We start from the raw sequence: 13,845 nt of genomic DNA, 5'->3' as shown, positions 1-13,845 counted from the left end.
ATCTAAGTTGCTTTGAGCCTGCACCAAGGTGGGCAGGAGGTCATGATGACAAAGTCCCTGGAAATGTGGTGCCTTCTGAAAGAGGAAGGTGTGTCTAAGAGGCAACTTTTCAAAGCATTTTGCTGCAATTCCATTCTGAACATCTCTTCGCATTATCTCAGCCTGGCTCTTTCTTTACAGTGTGTCAGTCAGGCAGAGCTTTGAACATCATTTTTCAAAAGCGACATGGTTCTTTCATATGGCTTTGAGTTGGCCAAGTAGCCTCCATGAATCTTCCTTTCACCAAAGTTGTTCATTGCATCTCATGTCAATGTGATGGTAGAACAGCATCTTCACCAATGCAGGATAAAGAGTAAACAAAAGGAAATGTGGTCTGGTTCCCACTAGTGGCCAATCCAGAGATAACACCATCAGCCTTCTATCAGCTCACTGGGGGGGGGGGGCAATGTGGAGCCTGCATAATTAACTTGTAAACCACCCAGAGAGTGCTTGAAGCACTATGAGGTGGTATAAAAGCAGCATGCTTTGCTTTTTTGCTTTTTAAAAAAATGCTTGAAAGATGGAGCAACATATGGGGTTTTTTTTGAGATTCAAGACTGATGAAGAGAACGGTGTACAACTTTCAGAGATTCTTATCAAAATGTTCCTAATATTGCCTTTAAAAGACTTTGATTAGCTATCTAAAGGCACTAAAAATGTTGCTTTTACCTGTCTTTGTAATTTTTAAATATCTCCCAATGTTACTGCCGAAGTATAACTTGCATAATCCTGAATACTAAAGGCAATCAGTTACTTCTAACTAATAACGCTCATAATATATCCCAAGGTTTAAAAACTACACAGTTGCAGCAATGTGATCCCACTTTTGGTACTATGACCTGGTCATGTGGGATTCTGGGATATGTAGTTTTGGAAAGAGCTGAGAACCAAAAAGAGAGAGAGGAGAGAGATGAAACCCATTCAAGCCACTTGTGGTATTTGCATGGATGCTCCCCTGCTTTGCCTCACTGTGTCTCTCGCACAGAAGTACATTCCTGTGTCTGCAGCTGTCAGGGAGCTCAACTGAAGGTAGACTTCATTTCTGGAGGTGTCCCTGGAGACGGTGACTCGACCGCTAAAAGCAGAATTGTAGTACGGAGTTCCTCCAGCTGCAGTACTCTCAATGTTACCCAGCCATTCCAGAGTTTTCCCTTGGAGCTGCTGGATCCATCCCCAGTAATAATCGCTGACTTGAACCCCAGTTACAGCGCAGGTGAGTTTGAGGGACCCCCCCAGGCTTCACCACTCCCACGCCAGACTGAGTCAGCTGCGGACTCGAGGAGGTACCTGTAGGGAAGGAGAAATAATGGAGTCATCCTCATCTGATTTCTACTGTAATTTGAGTTATTTTTGGTTCTGCTTTTTTCTTTCTACTCCCTTGAGGAATTCTCACCAGGTAAGGTACTCAGGAGAACAAAGCAGAGCCATGTGGATCTCATCTTTTTGGTTTCTCTGCCCCTTTCCCTTCTCTGCTGGTTCTCAAGAAGGACCCGGAAGCTGAACCGTGGAAGAGCAAAGGGCCCTGCTATTTAAAGCGAAGGCAGAGAGAGACATTTGCATGAAGGGGTTCCTCTAGATAGACTTCTTGTGCTCTGAAGAAATGGGCAGTATTAAAGGGAAATTCTTGTTCTGAAATTCTCTTTCTCTGTCTTTCTACCTCTAGAATCAATGTGCTGCCTTTCCCCTATAATTGAGAGTTAAGGCAACTTATAAATAAAAATGATTTTAAAGAACAGCCATCTGAATTATAGAAGCAAAAGAAGGGTATTGGTTGGGGCCAATGAGGCCATTGAGTGGCACCTCCTGCTCAATGGATGAATCCTAGTTAAGATGTCTCTGACAGGTGCTTAGAATGAGGACAGAGACAAAGAAGCATTTCGTAGAAACAATGGGGAAGGTCAAATTCACCTTTGGTGTTTGGTCAGCTAATTTAATTCCGGACTTGGGCTCCTCTTTGAAGTTCCATCTCTAAATCTCCAAACCTTGTTTCTGGGGAAGGTCGTTATATCCGAGCAATAATCAGAGATAAAGAAAGAAGGAACGGAACACTGAGGACTAGAAGCACTGCCATCTATACCTGCTCCTGGCCTCAGTGTAATCCATTTGCTCTACTTCTAAAGGAAAGGACAGTGGAGTGGAGTGGATAAAGCATTGGACTAGGGCTCAGGAGATCTGGGTTAAAGTCCCTGCAGAGCCATGAAAAGTGCTGGGAGGGTGGGACTGGTAAAACCGGTCTCTCGGTATCTGTTGTAAGCCACCCAGAATAGATGCTTGCCAGTAGATGTTGGGGTAGAAATTGAATTAAAAAATATAAAAATATAATAAGCTCTTCAAAGGGTGTCGCAAGTACGATTTGGCTTGAAGGCACATCACAAACTCATTAGTTAAGCCCCCTAGTCATGACACACAGCCAACCACCTGCTGATACATATCCGGATATCCAATGCTTTCAATAAAATAACACATCTAGGCTTCGCAATCTCGGGGCCAGCCCAATTGTTCCTTCTCAATAGTAAAATCAAATGGTTAAAATAACAATATCTTGCTTGTCAAGCCCACAAACTTCAGAGTAACTAGGACTGGAAAGACAATCCAATTCTTTCCTTATTCTATTGTTCTTTCTGACAAATCCACTGCTTATGTGACATCAGGGTGTGTAATGACCTTTGCCAGGTTTGGTCCCGAAGATTGTTTGGTTCTTCTGAAGAACTATTTTTTTGCTAGTTATGTGTGAGATTCAAGCCCTATTTAGTCATCATCCAACCCACCACTGTGGGTTTCGGTGAAAGCCATGTGTCTCAGGGGGAAAAGGTTCCTGATCCCTTTTCAGCTCTTCAGGAGATCCAGATCACTCTTTTTCCAGAGTGCCTCCTGGCTAGCATGGAGAGGTACAGTGGTGCCTTGCATAACAAGCGCCCCGTTTAACGATGAATCCACATAGCGATGCGGATTTTGCGATCGCAAAAGCGATTGCATTGCGATGTTCTAAACTGGCAAAACATTGTGTTGCGATGATCGGTAAGTGTTTCACTTACCGATCTTCACATTGCGATGTTTTAGAAACAGCTTATCGGCTGTTCCAAAATGGCCACCGGATCAACAAAATGGCCGCCCGCAGCGTTTTCGCGTCAATTCCTTGCTTACCAAGGCGGCGAAAATGGCGGCCCTATGGAGGATTCCCGCTTAGCGGTGAGTTTATCCCCCATAGGAACACATTAAACGGAGTTTAATGTGTTCCTATGGGGTTTTTATTTCCGGATAGCGTTGTTTCCGGATAGCAACGATTTATCCGGAACAGATTATCGTCGCTATGCGGGGCACCACTGTACTTGCAATCAGAACAAGAGTATATGGGCTTCTCTTACAACACTTTCCTAATCAGGTGGGATTTTAGTCTTGCTGAGCAGATAAAGAATCCCGCTCTCAATCAATGGATTGTCCAAAATATATCTTGGGGCCCGACCAGTCCCTTCTTTTAAAATAATAATTGAAATTAGTGGAGCTTCAGAGTCAGTGGAGTCACTCTGCAGCTGTTATCGTGATAAGACATTTCTCTGTGTTCTTGTATACATCTCCTTCCTCCTTTCCGAGTCCACAGCAGAGGTGGACCAAACCAGTGTCATGGCCATGGGACCCTTGAAGGTGCGTAAGGGTCCCCAAGAGTCCTCAGAAAAATTTAAAAATATTTTACAACTCCCAATTATACTTTTCTGCTTCTGGAGGCTACCTGAAAGATCTTCTCTTCCTGGAGCATCAGTTTTTATTGTGTTAATGTGTGTGTATCCTTTAGAAGCTCCAGTCAGTGCCTTTTCAAAGACAACTTTACTTAAATTCCTTACTTAACAGTAACAATAGCATGGGAGTCAACCTCTGTGAAGAGGTGAAGAGCATGTATGATGGATTTTCCCTCGGATCTCAAAGAGAAGTGATTTTCAAAGATATGACCTTGTCATTGCCATGCAGACATGAGGCCCTGCTCTCCTTTGGGACCAATTGTGGCCAACGGGTGCAGAAGGCTTGGTCAACCACGCATGTGCTATTAAAGGATCTCGTCAGTTTTCTTCACAACCACTTCCCCTTCCATTTTTTGTACGGTTCTCTGCCTCCCTCTGCTCACTGTGCTCCTCTGCACAGTAATAGGTGGCTGTGTCTGCAACGGTCACGGAGCTTAGCTGAAGGGAGAGCTGCTTCTTGGAAGAATCAAGTGAGAAAGTTAAGCGGCTTTTTAGAGATGGTGCATAGCGTCTCTCTGCTCCATCCATCACAGCAAATGGGTTTGTGGTTATAGATCCCATCCATTCCAGGCCTTTGCCCGGAGACTGTCGTATCCAGCTCCAAAAATAATCATCAAAATCTTCACCATCAGGAAGTGTGATGGCACACGTCAGACTGAGGGTCTGCCCAGGCTTCACGATTACCGCTCCAGGTTGGGTCAGCTGTACTTCTGAGACAACACCTGTATAGAGAAATGAACAAAAAGGACATGTATATATCAGATTCCTGCAGATAAATGAGACCTTCCTCCACCTCCACCCCATGACTGGGACTGTTTAGACATTTTGAGAAAATAATTGTCTTTGCTGGATGCATGAAGTGAATGGAAATGGAGAGAGAGAGGGGGGGGGTAAAGTGTACAAAGGTGGAGGAATCTGGTCTTATCTGAGTCCTTTTGGAATAGATAGAATGGCGAACAGATGGAGTTCGAACACCCTCCACCTCCGATTTCACACTTCATGGGTTGAAGTTTGTATCATTTGGTGGAATTTAGTGTCACAGAGAATATTTGAAAGCTGAGGTTTGCTTCTACGAAATACTTACAGAATGGATGGAGCAGGAAGACAATCAAACACGAGATGAACCAGTTCATGATATCTTCCGGTGTTGCCTTGGAAGGGAGAGATGAAAGAGTTCACAGAGCAAGCCATTCTCTCAGGTATGGGCCTCCTCGTTTAATAGGAGGCTCTCTGATTAAAATTTGCATGCCTTTATCCATCATGTGCTTTAAGAGTCTCCTTGGCATGGCAGCAAAGTGGTGGGCGCATTGCCTGCCCTCTTGTGGACAAAGATAATAAGGGTCCTACAAATCAGAGTTTTTAAAAAATTGGATTTATATACCGCCCATCTTAATGGGTCTACTCTGGGCGGTTTTTGAGGGCTTGGTCCCAGCAGATGTACAGTATCTGAACCGCTGAATTCACCACTTCAGAAGCTCTTCTTCAGCACAAAATCAGTCTGGCAGAGTAATGAGTGATTGCTGTTGGAGAAAAAAAAAACTAAAGTCCATCTTCAACAACCAGATTGAATCACTCTTGCATGCGTTCTCTATAACAAGCAGCTCTGAGAAATATTCTGGGCATAGAATCACATGGATAGAACTGCTCAAGGTTGAGCACTGTGTTTTTTCTTCTTCAAGTGCTTCCAAAGATGACTTTACTCGAATACTCTATTGCATTTTTATTTCATTAAGGAGCTCCCAAGGATTCCTAGTGTGATATAGTGGGTAGAGTGATGGACCAGGACACTGGAGAGCAAGGTTTGAATCCCCCCCCTTGGACATGGAACCTCATTGGAGGGGTGGAACTGGTAAAACCCTCTTCTTAGACATCTCACCTTGAAAGGCCTCTTAGGTTCGTTGTAAGTTGGTTCTGACTTGATGGCATGGAATACACATAGATAAGGAGTTCCACTAGAGGCTCCTTATGTTGATTTTATCCTCAGACCACTCCTGTAAGGCGTTCTGTGAATAATAAAACTGTCATGAAATGGATTTAGGGCTGGGAATGGATTTAAACTGTTTCGTAGAGTGAATTGGAGTGTGTCTCCCATCAGCATTGAGGGGGTGTTAATGGGAAAGGGAGAGGGATTGACATTGAGAAACTAAAGGTTTAGATCAATAAGAATGGCCAATGAATGTCTAGTCAATGCGTGGTTTGGGGGAAATCTCTGTGCTTCTTGTCAGATGGATCTAAGGTGCTTTGAGCCTGCACCAAGGTGGGCAGGAGGCCACAGATGACAAACTACCTGGAAATTGGGGGCCTTCTGAAAGGGGGATGAGGAAGGTGTGCCTATGAAGCAGATTTTTCAAGAAGATTGTGTATGAATTGTGTGGCAGTTCCATTTGCAAAAGTCTCTTCACATTATCTCACCCTGGCTCCATCTTCAGAGTCTGAGTATCGGGGAAGCTGGAGTATATTTTTTCAAAATGGACACAGTGCATTAATTATTGCTTTGAGTTGGCCAAGTTACCTTTACCATTCTTCCGTTCACAAAATCGTAACGGTAACATGTAAAATGGTTATAAGGCTATCTTTCAATGCTTTGGATTAAGCCATTTAAAAGTCTCTAAAAATGTTGCTTTGACATAAAAAAATGACTTTGCAATTTTGCAATTGCTCATAAAGTTATGGTTGACACATAACTTATTTAATCTTCAGCCTGAAAAGCTATCAGTTACTTTTAACTATGACCCCTCATAATATATTCCAGCAGTGGCACAAAATGGGTTTAAATTACGCAATTACAGCCGTTTGATCCTGCATTTGGTACCCTGACCAGTTCCTGTGGGTTTGTAGTGCTGGAAAGTTTAAGATGCTCAAAGTAGTAGCTTGCTGTTAAATGGGTGAAGTGGAATTTTTCTAAAAAAGAGTGAGGTAAATTGGAAGGACAGATCCTGAAGCTGAGGCTCCAATACTTTGGACATCTAATGAGAAGAGAAGACTCCCTGGAAAAGACCCTGATGTTGGGAAAGTGTGAAGGCAGGAGGAGAAGGGGACGACCGAGGACAAGATGGCTGGACAGGGTCACTGAAGAGACCAACATGAATCTGACCCAACTCTGGCAGCCAGTGGAAGACAGGAGGGCCTGGTGTGCTCTGGTCCATGGGGTGACAAAGAGTCGGACACGACTAAACAACAAAAGTAAACTCTCTTAGGGTTGTCTTAAGTTGGAGTTGACTTCAAGGCACACCAGGCACGTAAGTAAAAATATTTGTGAGATGCTGCCACCTGCTGTATATACTTAGAAATCCAATTCTTACCTTAAAGGAACTCAATAAAACAATTTTGGGCTAGCCCAATTCCTCCTTTTCAAATAATAATACCAAACTTGTTGAGCATCATAGTCTGTAGAGTCACTCTTAATCTGACATCTTCATCACACATTTCATCTTGTCCTTTTATACAACTCTTCTTCCTTTGTGATTCCTCTTGTTTGCATGTATAATGTTTGTTTGATGTGCCATATTTTGCAGTTTCAGAATATTAATTTTCTCATGGGTATCTGGGGTCCTTTTGTTTTTAGACTGCAGGGTCAGGTGGACCGAGGAACTTGTGAGATGAGATGAGCCCACATGCCATGAGATGGAACTGTGAAGGGGTTTCTTCTTCCGAATCTTCGAGTGTGGGGGTGCCATTCCCAAGGTTGCTAAGCCGGAAGACTTCTCATTCTGCTTCCTTGCTGAGTCGCCCAGCAGGAGTACTGCTGGCAGACATCCATCTGTGTGTGTGGCTTACTTCTTTAATCTATTGCTAAGAGACTCTTTGCTATCCTATTATCCAGTCAATGGCATTAATTCATTTATATGTCCCTGCAGATGAGCACACACTATTGCCAACACAGGATCCTATGGAACGGCTGCTGGAGATTTATGAGCAGCCCCCTGACTTTCCTTTAAAAGGTTTTTTTTTCATTTTTCTAACTTTGAGCTGCAGCTCTGCTTATTTTCACAGGCTCTTGAAGGATTCCAGTTCTCTGTGTGAGGCCTTCTCGTGGAAAGCATGACCTGGCATTCCAATCTGAAAAATCCTATCCCAGATTTCACCCCAGTGATGACCCTGAAACACGACCCAGACCAGACAGGTGCATGCCATCGCAAACGCCCATCCAGAGCTGAGGGCACTCAGCCACCTGTCACATGGGGAATGCTGAAATCTCCCAGTTCTGATGCAAAGCGTAACCTGAACCGTCAAAACCTCCCAGAGACCCCTGGATCTGCTGTCATCGCCCAGATAAACATTAACTCTTTCATGCTCCTATGCTGCTTCCTCAGTCTTGGAACTGTTCCTGTAGGTGGTGCAAAAGCTCCAGAGGATCTGCATGCGCGTCTCCAATATAACATCTGGGAAAAATTGGCCAGTATCGTCAATGTTTCTCATTTTTGCCTGCAAGAAGCATATGCCATCCATGGTTTACTGGGAACTTGCTTAATTCCTGTCTGTAAGGAACCATCTGATATTGCCAATCATACAGAGCTAGGCCAATGGTTCAATGCATCTCTTGTTAAGTACTCTACTTCTCATGGATGGGGACAAATAACAAGAAAGCTACCCACTGATGCTTTCTCTCTCTACACTCCTATTATAGCAACTAATGAAAACACGACTTGTGCTAGGATAGTTAATTGCTCTTCTGACAAATGCATTACAACACCAAAAGCCACATGGACTTGTTCTCATGCAGTTAATATTTCATTTAACTGGGCCCATGTCATCCTGCCCTCCGGCTGGTTTTTTACATGTGGTCAACATACATTTAGCTACATTCCAGCCAATCTGTCAGACACACAATGCTGCCTTAGTAGATTAGCCATCAACTTAATACAACGTCCTGCTTTGCAGAACACCTCGCCTTGGCTGAGACGGGAAAGCTTATCTCTTGATAGTACCTGTAATGATAAAGTTACTCTGTTATCCAAAGTTGAATCTGTTTCATTAGCTACATCACTCGTGGGCATTCCTGGCCTCACAGTTTATAACGCATGCACACTCACAAACCTTGCATGCACCTTAGCTAAGACCATTAACCACACTTCCACTGCTATATCCCTGCTGAATCATGAACAACGTGAACTACATAATGCTACTTTAGACAACCGTGCAGCCTTGGATTATCTCCTGTTGCGCAATCATATTGGTTGTGAGTCTTTTAATAATCTCTGTTGCTTCAATTTATCTGATAATAGCCATGCAGTGAACAATCAGCTTGCTCAGCTGACACAACTTGCCAATAACATACGCCAAGACATTCTTCCTTCTTGGTGGGACAGTTTATGGTCATGGCTGCCTAACTTTGGATGGCTTCGCACTGTATTGATGTATGCAATTATGATTTTCGCACTCCTTGTAATCTGCTGGTGTTTCATTCAATGCATTCCAACTTTCTTTTCAGTAATAACTGCTTGTTGCAAACCTAGGCCTTCTGGCCTTAGTAGAAAGGATTTATATGTAATCCTCAAGCAAATTAAGGGATATATTCCTTTGCTTAATAAAAAAGAGAAAGGGGAAATGTGGGGGTGTCATTCCCAAGGTTGCTAAGCCGCATGGGTGTTCTAGTGAGGGAAAACTCTCCTAGCATCGTGTGGCTGCTTCTGAGGGGAGGAGCTGCCACCATTCCTCCTCTTTCTCATTATCATAGAGAGCTTGCCATAGAGGCCTTTCCTTAGGCCAATCAGAGGGCTTGATTAATTGCCTTTCTCCAGACCAACCCTAATAACATGATGTAACCATTGTCCTATCTGAATCGTGTCTACTATCTGTAATGCTGTCAGTACCTGTGACCTTGTAATGTTAATAAAAGGACAGTCTCCTGGGGGCAGAGAAGAACATCACAGAGAGAGAGAGAGAGAGAGAATGGAGAGGACTTCTCATTCTGCTTCCTTGCTGAGTTGCCCACCAGGAGTACTGCTGGCAGACATCCATCTGTGTGTGTGAGACTGACTTCTTTAATCTATCGCTAAGAGACTCTTTGCTATCCTATTATCCATTATCTGGTGATCACCACAAAGCCCATCAGCCTGCTCATTGCCTGAACCCAACATTCGAGTCCACAAACCTCAGATTAACTCTCACTGGAAGGACATCCCAGCTCTGCTGGCCTTCCTGACAAATCCCCTGCTTGTGTGACATCAGGGTGTGTAATCACCTTAATCAAGATTTGTCCTGGCGATTTACCTCGTGAGTTGTCCTGAAGGGCTTTTGTCGCTAGGAGTGTGTGAGATTTAAGCCCCATTTAGACATCACCCAATGCCCCATTGTGGATAAAAGTAAAGGCCATGCCTGAGGAGGAAAGGTTCCTGATCCCTTCTTGGCCCTTCACGAGAGCAAGAAGAGAATGTTTGCAGAGGTCTTGCTTGCTGGCATAGAAGGCTACACATGATCAGGAACCTGTGTTGTGTAGATGTGTCTATTGACACACATAGAAAGGGATAATAGAGAATGGAAGAAGTAAATGCTTCCTTCTAAACGTGATGGAGAGAACTGGATGAGAGATGACAGAATAGGAATCAAAGGGTTCATGTTATGACACCTTTAAATTCAGGTGGGATTTTAGGCCCCTTGAGCCAATAAGGTATCCCCATCTTTGATGGCGAGTCATTGAAGACCTGTTTAGGAGCATTCCAGATGATACCAAATTTTCTTCTAAAATATTGAGTTCTGCAGTGCTGTTTTTGTCTTTTCTGTCTTCCAGGCAACATATCTTTCAATTCAATAGGCTCGTTGCTCCTCCCCTTTCTTTTGCTTTTTGTTTTTTTCCAAAAGATGGGTTTATTTTGTTTTATGTTTTTCCCCCCCAAGGCACAGAGTTTAGCGCTACAGTGGTTGGAATGGGAGGTTCATTTCCATGTCAGTGCCTTTTTGAAAGGTGACTTTAACAAGCTCCTTAATTAAAGTTAAGAGCCAAACTCTGTGGTGACGAGCATGTATGATGGATTTTCCCTCGGATCTCAAAGAGAAGTGATTTTCAAAGATATGACCTTGTCATTGCCATGCAGACATGAAGCCCTGCTCTCCTTTGAGACCAATTGTGGCCAACGGGTGCAGAAGGTTTGGTCAGCCACGCACGTGCTATTAAAGGATCTCGTCAGTTTTTCTTCACAACCACTTTCCCTTTCCATTTTTTTGTATGGTTCCCCACCTCGTGCTGTTCACTGTGCTTGTCTTGCACAGTAATAGGTGGCTGTGTCTGCAACGGTCACAGAGTTCAGCTGAAGAGAGAGCTGCTTCTTGGAAGAATCAAGTGAGAAATTTAAGCGGCTTTTTAGAGATGGAGTATAGAAATTTGGCATTCCAGCATCCTGGAAAACTTTGTGGTTATATATCCCATCCATTCTAGGCCTTTGCCCGGAGACTGTCGTATCCAGCTCCAAAGATAATTATCAAAATTTTGACTATCAGGAAGTGTGATGGTGCACATCAGTTTGAGGGTCTGCCAGGGCTTCATTGTTACCACTCCAGGTTGTGTCAGCTGTACTTCCGAGACAACACCTGTATAGAGAAGTCAAGAAATAGGAGAGATATATATCAGATTCCTGCAGTTAAATGAGGCCTTCCTCCCAACCCCCCCCCCCAACAATTGTCATTAAGTCCTTCCTTACTATTTAGACATTTTGAGAAAACCATTGGCAATATAAAAGGAAAGAGCCTTAGAGGTCTGGGCCAGCAGGTGGCTCACAGATTAACCTCTTCGAATATGCTTTCTTTTTCTTTTCCAGTTGGAGTTGATGTCCATAAACCGGTGTTAATGTCTCTTGTAAGGAGCTGAGCTTTGTATTTGCAGAAGGAAATCTTTTAAAATCTTCTCCAATGGGCAACCAACAACGAAACGTAACAACTGGGCATGTGCCTGGGAGCGCCTGTGGTTTTTGTAGAGCTGTTCCACTGCACTCACTCACTGTGTCTCCTTTTCGCTCTCTTGTGCAGTAATAAACGGCAGAATCATCAGTGACTAAGGCCCGCAACTGGAAGTAGAACTCATTGTTCCAGTTGCTCCTGGCAATAGTAATTCGACCGCTGAATGCTGTGTTGTAGTAAGGTTCTCCTCCTTGTGCGATGCTTTTGATGCCCCCCAACCATTCCAGCTTTTTGCCTGGAGATAGACGATTCCAACCCCAGAACCACCCGCCGACCTCAGGCCCAGAGACGACACAGGTCAGTTTGAAGGACCCTCCGGGCTTTACAATGAGTGAGCTAGGCTGGGTCAGTTGCACAGCAGCGGAGATGTCTGGAAAAGAAAGGTGGCGGAAGTTAGAACCACACCTGTTGCGTGTGCGTGTCTTTGTGTTGAGTCTGTCGGTCCAGATTCTAATACAAGGTAACTGAAGGATGTTTGTGGAAACAAAGCCTCTCGTCTCCATTCTCTCGTGCTCTGAGAATCTCACAGGAATATAGAGGGTTCTTCTGAAGTTTGTGAGAGGAAGATCCTAGTGAATTCTAATCCAAGGATACTGAGGCACTGCACAGTACCAATTCTGGATTAGTACAGCACCTCAAAAAACCCCTGCATAAATTGGACTACCAACTGATTGGGGAAATACCACTGTTCCCTGTTCCCTCCCAAATCCTCTCACAGAGTGTTCAAGGGAAGATTCCTGACACCCTAGACTTAGCTTTTGAGAGGGGAAGATTTAGGTGGCTGAGGCCATAAAGGCTCATGGCGAGGGTGTTTCTGTGAAATTTGGGGGGGGGGTTGAGGTCCCCAATCCATGAACTGCCCACAGTGTGGGGAAGAAATAGAATTAGAGGTTGAAGGCTTTCTTCCCATGGATTCCTCGAAGTCATCTTACTTCATGTTCCAGTCCTTAATGGCTGATCCAATGTTTGAATTCCCACCTGGTGAGATTTCCAGGAGAAGGAAGAGGAAAAACAGCTTGGATTTCATCTCCGTTCCTTTTCATTCACCCAAGCACTCTTTGCTCTTTCTGTTTTGTTTCTGCCAAAGAGGTGGGGCTGATCTTGACCATGAAACAAGGCAGGATGAGGCAAATTTAAAACATAGGCAGCTCATTGGCAGATTTACATAAACTGAGAACTGTCCAGCTTTAAGAAGCAACGAGAAAACAGGAAGGTACAACCATCTGCGCTGTACCTTCACAGGTTCATATTCTGTGGGATTGTGCTTTGTGGTTATGGGTAATCTTCTCCAGAAAGCGAGGGGGCTTTTCCACTTGTTGTTGTTTAGTCATTTAGTCGTGTCTGACTCTTTGTGACCCCCCCCGTGGACCAGAGCATGCCAGGCCCTCCTGTCTTCCATGGCCTCCCAGAGTTGGGTCAAATTCATGTTGGTAGCTTCGGTGACAATGTCCAACCATCTCGTCCTCTGTCGTCCCCTTCTCCTCCTGCCTTCACACTTTCCTAACATCAGGGTCTTTTCCAGGGAGATGTCTCTTATGAGATTGGAGCCTCAGCTTCAGGATCTGTCCTTCTAGTGAGCACTCAGGGTTGATTTCCTTCAGAATGGATAGGTTTGATTTCCTTGCAGTCCAGGGGTCTCTCAAGAGCCCCCTCAAGATCACTTACGTGATCAAATATTTTCACACCATCTTCTATGACCATTGATTTTAAGGCCAACTGGCAAGAGGGAAAATAATAAAATCCAGTTAGAGGTTGACTATGGGAAACATCATTAATGGGCAGAAGACTGAAGATAACATTTTTTTTCTTAAATGCCAGAAGGACTACAAATAGGGCTTCAGTTTGTGAAAATTATGAAAATAGGAATGCATGGGGGGGGGGAGAACTTGTTTTGGCCTAGATATGATGAATCTCCTGGGTCTTGGAAATCACTCAAGAGAATCTGAACTCATGACAATGAAGAATTTTGAAAGTATTTTTTTGTATTTCTTTTTCAGGGTTATGAGCAGCCCATTTGCCACACTGTCAGGATAGGTGGCGAGGGAGAGAGAAAAGGCAGAAAATGTAGACTAAAAAAATAAATAACTCTAGAACCAAGGTCTCCTTGATGTCCTAGAACCCTAGAAGTGTGGAGGTGAAATGGATCCCAAGGTCATTGAGTCCAACCGGTTGAATGTTT

General features: G+C 44.0%; 2 long non-coding RNA genes across 4 annotated transcripts in view; one reads left to right on the top strand and one right to left on the bottom strand.

The window, feature by feature from the left end:
- Positions 1–9,733, top strand: part of LOC140701378 (uncharacterized) — a 30,869-nt gene extending 21,136 nt beyond the window's left edge. For both annotated transcript variants that reach the window (XR_013537670.1, XR_013537669.1), the window contains one exon: positions 7,339–9,733. This is a non-coding gene — a long non-coding RNA (uncharacterized LOC140701378). The remainder of the gene's footprint in view (positions 1–7,338) is intronic.
- On the bottom strand, positions 4,038–12,807 carry LOC144583750 (uncharacterized). Of its 2 annotated transcripts, none has more exons than XR_013537668.1 (3): positions 12,599–12,807; positions 4,858–12,036; positions 4,038–4,495 (listed from the first exon to the last, which is right to left on the bottom strand). It is a non-coding gene; the product is annotated as an uncharacterized LOC144583750 (long non-coding RNA). The 2 variants fall into 2 exon arrangements; XR_013537667.1 differs by having other exon boundaries at positions 12,645–12,807.
- Between the last annotated feature and the right edge of the window lie 1,038 nt (positions 12,808–13,845).

Source organism: Pogona vitticeps, chromosome 6 (assembly GCF_051106095.1).
Source record: "Pogona vitticeps strain Pit_001003342236 chromosome 6, PviZW2.1, whole genome shotgun sequence".
Taxonomy (NCBI): domain Eukaryota; kingdom Metazoa; phylum Chordata; class Lepidosauria; order Squamata; family Agamidae; genus Pogona; species Pogona vitticeps.
Note: the sequence above shows the minus strand (reverse complement) of the source record. Positions and strands in the feature narration are given on the sequence as shown.